General features: G+C 42.0%; 2 long non-coding RNA genes across 2 annotated transcripts; both read left to right on the top strand.

Annotated features, from left to right (window-relative positions):
- Positions 1-62: 62 nt before the first annotated feature.
- Positions 63-11,248, top strand: LOC113478602. The gene is made up of 3 exons (XR_003398094.1): positions 63-143; positions 9,754-10,003; positions 11,143-11,248. It is a non-coding gene; the product is annotated as an uncharacterized LOC113478602 (long non-coding RNA).
- LOC113478601 lies at positions 3,119-4,574 on the top strand. The gene is made up of 3 exons (XR_003398093.1): positions 3,119-3,196; positions 3,382-3,557; positions 4,433-4,574. It is a non-coding gene; the product is annotated as an uncharacterized LOC113478601 (long non-coding RNA).
- Positions 11,249-14,177: the final 2,929 nt, after the last annotated feature.

The following is a 14,177-nucleotide window of genomic DNA, read 5'->3' as shown; positions in this document are numbered from 1 at the left end:
GACGAATTTGTGCGAACACATTAAGCGCAAGCCGCCAGCCGAGCCATCAGCACACGGCGCACAGACGATCCATCCTGGCCGAGCCGAGGGGGGGCTGCGGGAGGCAGCAGCTTCACCATCCTGACAAGAGAGGTTTACGGCAGGTTGTTTTTGGTTTTTTTTTTTTTTTTTTTGGTTGTTCGTTTTTTTTTGGTTTTGTTTTGTGGTGTGTTTTTTTTTTTTCCTGAGCTTCAATTTCCAACGACTTATTTAGATGTAAGCAATGACAGCTGTAATCATGTTTTAAATCTTGCTTTGTATCCTTAGTTATAATGTTGTTCAATTAATATTCAGAATAATGGAAGTGATGTGCCCCTTTGAAAAAGACTTGAATGCAGGCCAAAGCTTTGGGAAACTGATTCTCAAGAGGATTAATCAGCATTTAAAACTTGCATTAATAAAAATCTGATCTTCTACTGTGTGGCATGCATAATACTTTTCATTTTTAAGCATTTTATTTTAATAGTGTGGTATCCTTTGTCCTGATTTTTAAAGGGATTTTAAAATCTAACTCCTTCAAATCAATCCTGCTTTGACCCCTGTGCATTCTTTTACTGAATATAAAAACATTAAAGAAATCCTTAGTTCACAAATACCTCTATTACTAAGGATGAGGAAAGCACACTGCACAAGCATGCTTGTAATAGAAATGATATATAACTTCCACAGGAATTTATCTTAGACAAGGGCTCACCTTTGCATGTAAATTATCGATGCAATAAAACCACAAATTTACACATAATTATTTAAAAGTTTGAAGGTAAATTACACCCTGAGAACACACAAAGAGCCCTGGTAGGCTCCATAAAAAGTGCTCTCCGTTTTTGACATGACTTTTTTCTCTGTTATAAGGAATATTATTGTACCCTATGCCATCAAGATTGAATCTATATCTGAAAGACAGACTTAATCTATGTTTTGTGTGTTCTCCTGATCTTATTAGTGGGTTAGAGAAACAAGAGGATTTTGTATAAAGTTTCGCATATAAATTCAATTCTAGTAAACCAGCTAATTTACATGCTAAACAGCCAGCAGTTGGTAAGACAGTTTTGTTTCATGTCAACTGCAGAAGCTAAATGTATTGTATAAATGCTAGAAAACATTATTTCTTATGAAGAGGCATTTTAATAGCAAATAGCTCACTCAGATCTTCTACAAAACAGAGAAATCTAGTTGAGAAATTCTTGAATCCTTACTCATGTTATTGAAAGGCAACAGTTTGCGCTCTGAGTATGGACCATCTGCTTTTACTTTGTTTCATACCTAATGTGATGCTTCAGTTCATCATAAAGCAATCAGTTTTCTAAAGGGTGCCAGAGGCTCTTAAGAGTTATTTTTATAAACTTGCTGTCTTCAAGAAATAGAAGGTAAAAGTGTTTTGTTTAAAAACGGTAACTATAAAGTGTATTGTATCCAACGGAATGTCAAAGTCTGTAGTCTCTTAGGCACTGAGCAGGACTTTGAAATGCTGCAAAGAAAAATGAATCATTAAAAATATGCCTTCTTTACCTACATTGGACAGTGCACCAGCATGAGAAGCAAAGTGTGAGAGGGAAAGGGTGTTAAACAGATGTGCATGTGCTTGAACTAGGTGCTGATTTAGGTTTTTTGGAGTAAAGAGAGGAAGGCTCCAATTTAAGATGCTCTCTGCCTGAGTTCCCAAGATCTAGGTCTGGCCTAGATCATGCACAGAGATAATCAGAGCAAGTCCCCACTGTTTCTGTACTGTAAGAGAGGGACAAGCAGGAGTTACTTTGGTACCGCCTTGTTATCCCATCAAGCACTACCTGCCTGTTTCTGGTTTCCGAGGATAACTCTGATGCTACTGCTCACAGACCAAAGTATTTCCCCATGACTGAAATCCTGGCCATAAAAAGTCTATGACAAAACACACAGTCAAGATTTCCAACTGTGCTAGGACGTTCTCTTGAGCTGAAAGACACCTAGATTCAAATGCAAAAGGTGACGGATAAAATGTATATGAGCCTGTTGGATAAATACCCAGACACTGGCTGTCATCTCTAGCCTCCCTCCTCCCTCACCATATCCAAAGAACATCGCTCCTGCCTGTCTTTGGTCATCTCTGAAGAAGGATAGAGAAGTCCCTTCAAAATTCGGCCTGCAGTGTTCAGATCTACAAACATAGGCCCATAGCTAGCATATAAGGCTGTGTCTAATTTGGAAACAAGCCCATCCTCTCACACTGAAGTGACATATCATGACTTGAGTCCACACTTAAATTTTGTACACCTAAATTGTGTCCAGCCTGCCTACCAGGAACAGTGCCTGGGAGTGAAGCTCTTTCCTTTTTCTCTGCCTGAGCAACACCTGAAAGTAAGCTAGTGGCATGCCCTAACTGTGAGACACCGCCCGGTCCCTGGCCAGGCCAGCAATTGAGGGACAGCTTTCAGGTTTCTTGCCAACTGCCTTGTACAGGGATGAGAAGGGAACATCCAAAATGATGGTGAGCAACGGTTACAGCTCAGCCTGAGATTTTGAAGTGCAAAGAGGGCAGAACACCAGTCACCCCATGTAGAGTTTTATTGCAGAAATCATTACATGCACTAAACTTACCTAACCCCTACTACAGAAAAGCAGAGCTACAGTTAAACGAGAGTGAGCATGTTTGATGCATCACTGCAGGGAGCCTGGGTCCTGTTTTTCTGTGTTACTGGACCACAGTCTTCCTTTTAGTATCTTCTACACTTTTCTTGTTCTCTCTTTTTAGGCTCTTAATTGCCATGAGGAACCAACCTCCTTCATGTAGTCAAGGCTGTTATCATTCCCATCATGGCTCCAGTCCCTCCTTGCTCCTTGGGGATCCAGATGCCCCTCACCCTGATATTTCTCCCTGCTTCCCTTGCCGCTTCCAGGCTGCCTTGCTCTGGGCTGTGCCAGTACTGGATTAGACTGAATACAAGTCCCACATTCTTTATTACAGAGTCAGCATTTCTTCCTCGTTCCTTGCCTGGCTGCCGCCCAGCAGGTTATTTTTGGACCTACACTAGCTGGCCCAGAGCACAGCCATGCCAGGGAGGGTACTAACAGTTAAACACTGCCGAGGATTGTTTGCCAGTGCCTGAGCTCGAAATGAAGTGTTGTTTTATTTGGGACACAGACAAAGGATAAACCTCCCTGAGGAGAAGGGCAGTAGAGGGTAAGGTTTGTAAGCGTCCAGCATGGAAGGGTTAGCTGGGGAAAGGAGAGGCATGGCTGGGCAGCTGTCCCTTGTAGCTCCTTCCCTGTAACCAGCAGCACTAGAAACCCACAGGCTGGGGGTGCAAGAGATAGTGCTGTGAGAGGGATTAAGTTGTCTGCATGTTTTCCTCCCCTCCCTCCTAGCCACAGGCTGGCCTTCACCACTGCTGTCCCAAGCCAGGATGGGAACTCTGCTCCTGGGACATGTGGTTCCCACACCTCCCTCTGGGTCAAGGCAAGAAGCAGCAAAACTGCAGCAGTACTGCAGGATTGTCCTGTGGGCCTGGGTGAACTGGGGCTGGGAGACACTGGTCTAGCAGGTAGGTCATGGTTCAGGCATTTCTTCATGCCTCCCCCTCCCAAGACAACGATCATTGCAAACCCATGGAGTTCAAGCTGTAGGTCAGGCAGAGTGTGTATGGGGACAGGTGTTGAGTGGTAAGAGGGTGCAAACAAAGGGGGCAGGAGGAGGGGAAGGAGAAGGGATGGCAGAAGCAGGACTGGAAATAACATCTATGTAATGGTTGGGAAAGACAGATTTGGTTGAACTTTCTGGATAAGAGATAATCCTCCATGAGGAGGTACAGACCCTGCAACATCTTAGTTAGGTGTCCTTCCTATGATATATTAATTTTATTTAGAACCAAAAGTAATTTTACCTTCTCTGGAGAACCTGCTCTCATTGTAAAACGTTGTGTCATACTTCAGTGGTCCTTATGCCTTTAGAGTCAGAGGACCACCAATGATGTATACTTTTCTTGGAGCCAGCTTGGAATAGCTTATAGAGGTCTGAATTTCTGCTCTGGAGAACATCCCTTTAAAAATATCTTGGGCTGGGCAACTTTCAACACATGCCATGAGGAGCACATGATACCATTGCACCTTCTCAGTCTCACTGTAGTGGCTGCAGGTCTTGGAGGAAGCCTGAGTGCCCTTAGATCAGCCAGTGAGCAGATGCAGTGGGGTTGTTGTGGTACCTGAGCTGCCTTATTTGAAGCCAGGGTAAATCTGCAGGGGCCAGCTTCCCTCACAATTTGCAGCTAGGTGTGACCTGAGAACATAGCAGCAGCTACAGGGCCAATGTCCTGCCTCTAGCAGATGGCAACCATGGATGCCTGGAGAACAGTGTTAAATCCTGTGGCAGAGTCATGACATGTTGCTAGCTTATTTCTTAACCTTTCACTTTCTATTGCAGTGTTTTTGTGAAAAAAATGTTATTGTTATACTTGAATTTATCATGCTGTTGGAGAGCACTGGGCGTGAGTCAGCCTTGAGGCAGTAAGATGGACAAGATGAGCTCTTGAAGTACCTTTCCAGACCTATTTCTACAAGTCTATGAGCAGAACAAAATGAACTCAAGATGTTTTCCCAGAAGAGAGCAAATAAAGGAGCCATTTCTTTGAATTCTACACAGACTGAATATGAATAAAATGAATCCCACATCTGGTCCATTCTTCTTTTTCATTTCTTTAAAGAACAGATACAATAATGCCATACACACACACAAAAACCAAGCAGGGAAGATCACATCAAGGGTGCCTCAGGTTTTCCTTTCTGTCTCTTTTCAAAATGGCAAAAGATTAAAACAAAAAAAAATATCTGCATGCCCCACATGCTTAAATAAAAACAACAGCTCTAGCTAAACCATGGCAGTCCCCATGCTGAGTGTTACAAAATCAAAATCTGAGAAGGGAAAGGAGTTGGCAGTGGCCAGAAAGGGCTGTCCTCACAGGGAGGAGGGCTCAGAAAGCTTTTTGGCTCACAAGAATTTGTGATATGAAGGTAAGCAGCTGGACTCCCTCCACAATGTGTGAAGGAAGTTTGACGCCTGGTGACTCCAAAAAGCCAGAGTGCTGAGCAGAAACCTGCTTGTCCAAGCCAATGACAACCACTGGAGAGACAGATTTGCCCATCACCCCATCTCTGAAAACCACTCAGATGCCCAGCTCAGGCCAGGGAGCAGATACAGTGTATGGCAGCCCCTCCAAATTGTGAACAATGAACACTGTCATGTGCCAGATATTTAGGATGAGCCCTATCTTGCAGTTTGTTTGCTCAACTGAATTGCATGTCTTTTTTGAACCTTGCAAGGCTCCAGACAAACCATATACATTGGTCTTATAAATATTTATTAATTTCCCCTTTGTTAGCTAATTGTTTGGCAACACAGATGACTTTCTTCATTAAACAGATTGCTAAAATGCTATTCCACAATACATTTATTGTTAATTCTCTACTTAGTTAAGAATGTATGGTTTTTTGGATAGTAAAGCAACTATGCATAGTGCCTGGCAGGTTAGTTTTTAAAATTAACTTTGTGTTTGGGTTTGAATGGTCAGCAGCAAGGAAGATACTCCTTAAATACATTCTTAAAAAAATCAGTAAATAAGTATACCTCAAAATTCATGTAGAATCAGAATTATGCAATTTTCTTGCACATTACCTTCTGCCTACTGTATCTGCTCATAACATTTCTGAATCAGATTAGTTGTACTAAGTTTATCTCTCCCCAGACAGCAAATTTTTGATATGCTGTAGCTAACTTTTAAGATGCATTTTGACATAAATTGTGTAAAAATCCTGTCTCTTATTTTGTGCATAAATTTATTTTGTTCAATTTTTTTCCTTTTGGTAGCCTCCTTTTGCCGTTTGCAATTCTTGTTATGTACGTGCTTTAGAAAGAACGCATCCACATTTGAGTGGCTAATCAAGAGGAACTAACCAAAATAATCACTTTCTAGTACTTGAAAATATTCTAATTTTTTAATGGAGAATATGCATTCTTAAATTAAATATACATAATAAGTAATAAGTAGTAATAAGAATAAAGTGGGCTCTGTAAGAATGAATGTTATGTTTTAAGCAAAATGCATTTGATTTGCTGGGTTCAAAGCTGCTTTGAATCAGTAAGAATCAGTGCAAAAAATGGGGTCAGTAGGATAGAGAGCCTCATAATGCTCAAAAATTGTCCATAATTTTATGGATTTTAAATATAAAAGTTGGCAGTGGCAAGAGCTAAAAGCCATTAGGAGAGCTCCTATTGTGCAACACATCAGTAATCGTAACTCATAATCTTAGGGGGGAAAAAACCTAACTAGAGTTTTCCAAAATTTTCATAACTGTACTTGAGTCTTGTCTTGATGTTTACTACAATGATGGCATTGTTTGAAATGACATAGCCTAATGCATATATGAATCCTGCTTGAAAAGAGCTACTAATTAACATGAATAGTCTTCTTCTCTGAAGGTCATTTATTACAAAGTTCATTTTTCAGCCGAGCATTGCTAAAGTAGTCACCCCCGCTAACAGCCATTAGATTAAGAGACTTAGGTCTGTTCTCTTCCTGACACTGGGTCAGGATTTTCAAAGAAAGAGGCTCTTCGGTGCCAAGAAGCCCTTAAAAATAATATTTGAGCAGAAAAAGAATGGATGTAATTACATTGTAAATATTTCTGTGGTTATTGAATTAATGAAGATAATTCTATTCATTTTATCTTAAAAAAACCTCACACCAAGTTTTCTTTTATCTGATGTTCCAGTGCAGCTCTTCCCCACGGGACCTTTGATTTCTTGTCATAACGATTCATTAAAACTGAGATACACTGAATATTTAACATCTGATGTGTGAGCATGTTCACCTATTGCCAAATATTAGGCACATGAAGCCCCAGGTGCCTCTGCCTCCCCTTTGGAAGCCCCAGAAAGACTTTCTGTGTCTGCACGCATGCCAGCCACTGCTGCTTCTCCAGTGACAAGAGACCTCCAAATCCAAAGGGCACTGATTTACCACTGCCAGACTTACAAATTTGCACACTGCCACTTCACCAAGACTTCAGTGATGCCACCTGAGCCATCAATATCTAATTCTGAAATAATATATGTCCAGGACCCTCATTAATACCATTGCCATGATGTTCACTTGGATATAGGTTTAGAAACTGTAATGAAAGAAAGTTACTGCTTGGGCTAAGGGACATCCCCTCTGCTGAATTTCTTGGTCAAGTCTGTGGACATGTGGTGATAAAGGAGTTAAGGATCCTTGCTGTGGTCACAAAAACTTGTTCATCCTTGTCAGCTAGTTAACAAATGGGTATGGGGTCTTTTGGACTGGGGTAAGATGTTAAATACATTGCTCTCCTGAATCTTGGTGCCATGCCCATGCTAGCTTGGTGCACCACTGAGGTTTTGGCAAGCCTTTGCTCTATTTTCTTATGATGCTTGCCTCCCATCTGAGCAGGCCAGGGGTGAGATCTTTGGTAGTCAATTGGAACCAAAGTCATTGCCATACTGATCCCTGGTTTGGGGCTACTCTTGTCAGCAAAGAGGAGGTTCTGCAACCCAGTGGGGTTGTGGGGATGGGGAAGGAACAGGAGCTCTTAAGAAGAGCCAAGAAACACATGGAACTTTTTTGACATGACAATTTTGGGTGACAAAGCTCCTCACTGATAGCTGGCTTGCAGGAAAGCCAGCTGAGGTCATAAGAGCAGCAGGAAAATCCCACAGACCAAAACGCACTCATAAAAATCTTATGCTTGGCCCACAGGATTTGTGTCCCCTTCTCCTCTGGCCATGCCACTCTCTCTGGAGCCTGGCTTCCTTGGGCTCCCAGTGGCTAAAGTGGGCTGCTGGATATCAAAGCTGCAAACATGAGAAAACCCCTCCAAGTCGGAAGGACAACAGTGCTGAGAGAGCAGCAAGGTACCCCTCTGCCCCTTCCGCTCTTCCCTGTCCTCACCGCCCCCGGAGCAGAAAGATTGTAGATACGATAGAGGGGAGTGGGACACTTGTGATGTGGCTCGACCGCTTCTCCCTGCCAGCTTCCACAGGGTTTTTGCTCCTCTCCACTTGTGTTAGCAGAGGGGAGCATATGGGCCTTGGAGATTTAATGTTTCATGGCTTACTTGGCTGTCAAAATGTTTTACATTATTATTTGTTGCAACATTCACGGTGATCATCTTTAAGGAAAAAAAAACCTGTGCGGCAGGTCCCTAGATGCCCTTGCTGGGAGCAGATGTCGGAGCAAGAGCATTGTTAAGCCTCTCTTGGATTTTTCATTTCCCATCCTTTGTACAGCCAACAAGGTGAGACATGACACACACACACAGCCTCTGTCACTGCCCAGCAGGACCCACTGCGTTAGTTTAGGAAGATTGAAACAGGGAAACTGGCAGATTTATAGGGTGCTGAGACAGATTTGTAATCTGTATTGATGGCATCATCCCCGACCATGTGACAACCAAAGCAGATAAGCCTATGACTGAACTGAAAAGATTTCTTAAAGCTGGTAATCGATATTGAGCATCTCAGTCTGTTGAGCTATCAGGTTTGGAGATCTCCACATGTGCAGATTGGGGGTGGAGGAGATCTCTGGGTTTGTAAAGCAGGGAGGTGCTGAGCTACTGCTAAGCCACAGCCTGGCATGGTGCTGTAGGTTACCGGTACCTGCTGCTACAGGAGAGATTTCAGCTGGGGAGAAGCTCTAGAAAAGCCATGGGAAGACTTTGTTTATTAGGCAGGAAGATCCAGAAGCAAATGGCTAATGAGTAAGGAATTACTTACAAGTACTCGTGTTTCAAAAGCAGTCTCAAACTTAATGGACTTCCTAAAAGAGATATCCCCCTTCCAGGGGTTTCTTCCAGAGCTCCTGTTAAAATGAATAAAATGGTCTGACTCTTTGTAAAGTTCCAGGAAACAACTGTTCAAGCCACCATTGTCCATAGTGCACGATTTTAAAAAAGTCTACCCTCAGTTAGATGGCCTGGGACAGAGCTCCCTCCAAAGTCACTGCCTGCATTTTCTGCTGCCTTTCAGACAGGGAAGGGAGCTGGTGCCTGTCGAGAGAAGTCGTGTATGGGTAGCACCTCCTCAGAAATAGCATTCCCATGAAAGGAAAAGAAGTTGTCTCCAGATAATCAAGCCTTGTGCTTTGTTTCCACGAGATGACTGGATATTATGAAGCCTGGACTGGTTAGACTGGCACATAAAGATGAAGGGAGAAGCTGAGCCTTTCTATTTCTCTGTATTTACGGGGCAAGACAGCTGGGGTTCAAACACACTCCGTATTATGAAGCACCTATTAATATCATCTCCTGAATGAGAACAGGGTATTTTTTTCTTCTTAAATGTTTAATTAGCAGGCATTGTGTTATGTCTTCACTTCAATAAATTCTAGTTGTGAAAGATTTTGGGTGCACATGTGAGTGAACGCTTGTCTTGAAAGACAGAGCAAAAAGAAATTCATAATCATGTTTCCCTTGTTGTATTTACTGTTTTGCTTCTAAAGGGAATATTACTCCACTAAGGATTCATAATTAGGAGGATGCCAGATGGGTTATCAATGTGGTTTTAAATTTTTATACGTAGAGTGCTTGTTTTTGCAGGGGATGCTTTGGTTCCATGTACAATAGTTAAATATAAATGTCTTCTATGAGAGGACGCTAACTATTCCATGATTCTGAATTTGCTGTTTATTTAATCCTTCTTTCCCTACCCTTTTATTATTATTTTTTTTTCAGATGTTCTGGTGGAGTAGATTAACTGAATGGACCCACCAGGTGGAATAAAGCCTGAAAAAATAACTGAGATCCGTATCTCCACCTGAAAAAGCCAATAGCTTTACTAGTAAAAACAAGTAAAGAAAAGTCAGGACCTCGAACACCTTTCCAAAATGCCAGGGAAAGGTCTTGCTTTTGGGCTGGTGTGTGCTTTGTGCCATCACCCCAGAGAGGTGCAGCAGCATGGTACCAGTGGGAAGGACAAGACCAGGTGGGAAGTAATGTGCTCACAAGGCAATTTCTGGAGGGAGGAGGACAAGTCAAAGATGACCAGAAAATTATTGTGTGACAAGGCCATGCACCAAACCCAACAAAAAAGGGACATGCCACCTTAACTCTTTTCTTCTGAGTCCCCTCTCTATTGTGAGCTTTTAGAGCTGCAATAAAGAGAAAGGAGCCATACACAGTATAACGATAACCCAGATGACAGTGTCAAATCTGCATTCATTCCATGTGTAAGTGTTACTGAAGGAGAAGACACTGTTATTAAACACCAGGGAAGGGTGATAAGAGCGGACAAAAAAAAATGGGCCACAGCAATGGAAATGGAATGAGGCTTAACCAAAGTCTATTAACGTTAACAAACCCGTTTATGAAAATCTTGATCAGGTTAGGGCAAACCCAAGCCACAACCTTAGACTTATCTTAAAAAATGTGTAGGGGTCAGCTCATAATCTCTGATGCAATTTTCAATTAAAAACCTCATTCCCACAGCATGTCTTGGTCTAAGGAGTAACAGCCTTGCAAACTCCAAAGCTGGAGCATGGAGCTGTTCTCTGGGGCAGAGGCCAGACTGAAGGCCGACTGATGAGAACAGATACAAAAAACTTTACGAAGAACTTTTAATTCAATGGCAGCTCATAAAAGGGAAAAGAAAGAACTCTCATGTATTTAAAAACATGTTGGTTTTATGTGTTGCAATCGTGTTGTACTGGTGTAAATGCAAATATAAATGCAGGAAACTGTTGGGTTATCAACAGAAAATCCCAGTGCTTAATGATAGGGACAATTAGGGAAGTGTCACATGAGATCGTTAGGTCATCCTCATTAGAGAAGTTTAAAATTACTTTTGATGAAATGCAAGACAGAGTTGTGTAGAGGAAGCTTTTGCATGGTATAGAGATTGGACTGAGAGGGGCATCCATGGTTTTGTGCAGACAAAGACAAAACTTCATGAGACATATTAATTGGGGCTTTATTTAACTGAAATTCAAGACCTGCAGATGCTGGCTCTGTGACTTGCCACCAAGAGTCTGGCCTCATGTTTTCAAGTTTGCTCTAATGCTCTCTGTCTCCTCTTGAGAGAGATCTTACTGATGTGATAGAAATTTCTTTCTTTTCTTCACACAGAGCATCTCTACTTTTGAAGAAGTTTGTAGTACTGGAGCTCTTCTTCAGCTCTGTACATCCGCAGATTACAAAGCACACATCTTACAGTCTAACCTGGTATGTGAGTGGCAAAATTTCACTCTATATTGTTAATTCATCCATCCCTCTGCTTCTCTTTGGCTTTCCTCCCACAGAGCCTCTGGAGGGGGTGGGGGGGGTGTCCCTCCTTCCTAGCAACAGGGAGAGCAAGTGCAGGAGATGCTCAGAGAGAAGGCTGATATGACCTCAATTTCTGCAGCAACAGAGCCAGAAGGGTTTCTGTGGTGGGGTTTAAGTACCCTTGATTTGCACAGCAGTGATAAATTTCACTAAATGCAACGGGGAACATGATGGTAATTAGGAGAAATGAAAAGATGTAGCAATCCAAATTGAAAGAGGTAACTGGCCAGTGAAGGAATGGCTGTGTGTCTGGTTGGAGGGTCATGTATGTCAGGCATGCTCTGCAGTTTATGAGCTGCACTGGTCTGTAGTCTTTTCAGTAAAGTCACACTCTCCCACTGGGTCTGGCAGGAGCAGCAGGGGTAGAAGTTTTTCAAACTTTCACCAAGGAAATTTTATGGGACGTTGCGGTGAACGTTCCCCGGTCTTGTCAGACCGTAACAGCAGGTGTGCAACTTCGCTGGGCTTCGGGGACATTTTCCAAAAAATACTATGTTGAACCTCTCACATCTTCTGGATGTGGATAAGAGGGAGAAACTGGGGAGATTTAAACCCCCAAAACTACTTGATTCTATAGCTACATCTCCCTGTGCTTCTGTTTCTAACTGTAAGGGTGTCAGTAACATTCTACTAACATGGGTGGATGTAAAAGTTTTTCTGAGATTCCAGAACTGCAAGACTCTTACCTGTATCTTTGTTTTCCTCCTTCTACTAATAACAGCAGCTATATTCCTAATAAAAATATTCAGAGTACCATGTTACGTCTGTTTCTTAAATTGTGATCATTATGTGACTAATCATAATAATAATATGATATTAGGGGGGAAAATGTTAGAAGATATTCCCTAGAGGGAAATGAATTTCTTTTTATCATCTACAGTAGTTTATTTCACATATTCATGACCCTCCTGGTATTCTTTTTTTTTTTTTATGATGAGCCATAAAAATGACAAAATACATTAGCAAAGTTCTCCGTTTATGCTAAAATGACCATATTCAAAAATAATAACAGAGACTTGTATCAGCAATGCAAAAGATGCATGAAGTAATTGGTGCTTAATTTGTACACAAACTGTCAAGGCAGTTTTCCTCACGGCCTGCATCTTCTGAATTCATTAGTCTCTAATTAAGGCCAGTTGGGACCAGCAGTTAGAAGGTTAAAGAGGTTCTGACAGCCCTAATCATTGCTCAGGAAGCTGAAAATGTATGCAAAGTCTCGGCAGATGGGGTGAGATCTGCTTCTGCCAAGTGATAACTGTTATTCCTTTGCACCTCCAAAGCTGTCATCCTAATAGGCACATTTTAAATTTATTAATGCTCTAGTTACAATGCATGCACAGTCTCTAATGGTATGTCATTCAGAGTATATAAACTGAGCAATTAACACATATTACCTGGTAATGGTAAAATTATTTGTTGCCTGTTTGATTTTTTTTTTTTTCAGTTTCCTAATCCAGCAAGAATAGTCATAAGAAAAGACTTTCCTTTGTTAAAGAGGGGGAATTCTGAGCTGCTTGTTTGTTGGCCATTAATTCTTTGTTTCTACAGACAAAAAGCTCACAAGCCATAACTAACTTTTCTTTGATTTCCAGTGCCTCAAAGATTTGGGTAACAGGGATTATATGTTTTTCAAACTTGAAATTTAAAAATGTGTGCTTTGAATACTTCAAATACAATTTAAAAAGATGTATTTCTTCTAAATTTTTTTTCCAGTTCTTTTTAAAAACAATGCGTGAATTGCTCAGCAAATTGTTGTCCTACCTCCCTTCCCTATTGCTTTAGTGAGATGCCCATATTTTGTTCCCCTCCGTGGTGGTATCTCTCTCCTTAATCCTATTTGGCTTAAAGCTGCCTAATCAAGAGAAAGCCATGGTTTTAGGTCCCTCTGTCCATCGGAAGGCTTCAGCCACGGGAGGCCTTTAATTGCATGTAGCACTGGTGCAACGGCAGGTTGCAAGAAGGGATGTTCCAGCAGAGCCTCCCATGCAGGGAGCGGAGCATCCACCCGAGCCCAGGAATCGCAAACAGTGCTAATAATGTGCTAAGATGTTAATGTAAGCAACAGAACAATTATGTACCCGGTGACTTATAGGCAGGCCAGGAACCTATTCCTCTGTTAGAATTAATTGATTTCGCTCTGTGTAATGAGCACAGCACCAATAGGGAGAGGTAAGGTAGTGGAATTGAATTGTGGGCCTGGCTCTACCCTCACCAGCCTGAGTCATGAGTGACTCCGAAAATATCAAAGGATTTCAAATGGTACAATATAGACACGAGACACAGTCATAGATCAACTTTTTGCTGCTGAGATTTCTCCAGGTTGCATTTCAAACCTTAGCGCCTGATGGCAAGTCATTGGAGATGAGACCCAGAGCGCCCCTGACAGCCAGCAACACCAATCTTGTGTTTTCTTAACACATCAGCAGTCCTGCTGAAGTCAGAGGACAGTTTTCCCAAGCGAGAGCTCTGTGGCCAGGCCCTGTGTTGGCCAACAGGACTATCCTGATGGCTACAAAGAGTGACAGTGCTGTTTGTATGGGGAGATGCTGCCAAGGTGGTCCCTGCTGCACCTGGCGTAAAATGACACGGCTATACTTCCTTGCTCTACAAAAGTCCTTTCTTCTGTAGATCTCACTGCAGATAAGGATCATTAGTACCGTTTAAGTCGGGGGAAGCTCAAGAGCAGAATGGAAAATTACTTGTGCCAGGAGTGAAAAAAACCTGGAAAACCTAGAAACCCCCACCTATAGAACATATAAGAGGGGAAGGGAATCAAAGCTGATAAAGTATATAGAACAACTTTGACCTAAATGGTTTTCAGAGAATGGGTAGAAACC

Source organism: Athene cunicularia, assembly GCF_003259725.1.
Source record: "Athene cunicularia isolate RWA chromosome 3 unlocalized genomic scaffold, athCun1 chr3_part1, whole genome shotgun sequence".
Classification (NCBI taxonomy): Eukaryota; Metazoa; Chordata; class Aves; order Strigiformes; family Strigidae; genus Athene; species Athene cunicularia.
This window is presented reverse-complemented; position numbering and strand designations above follow the sequence as displayed.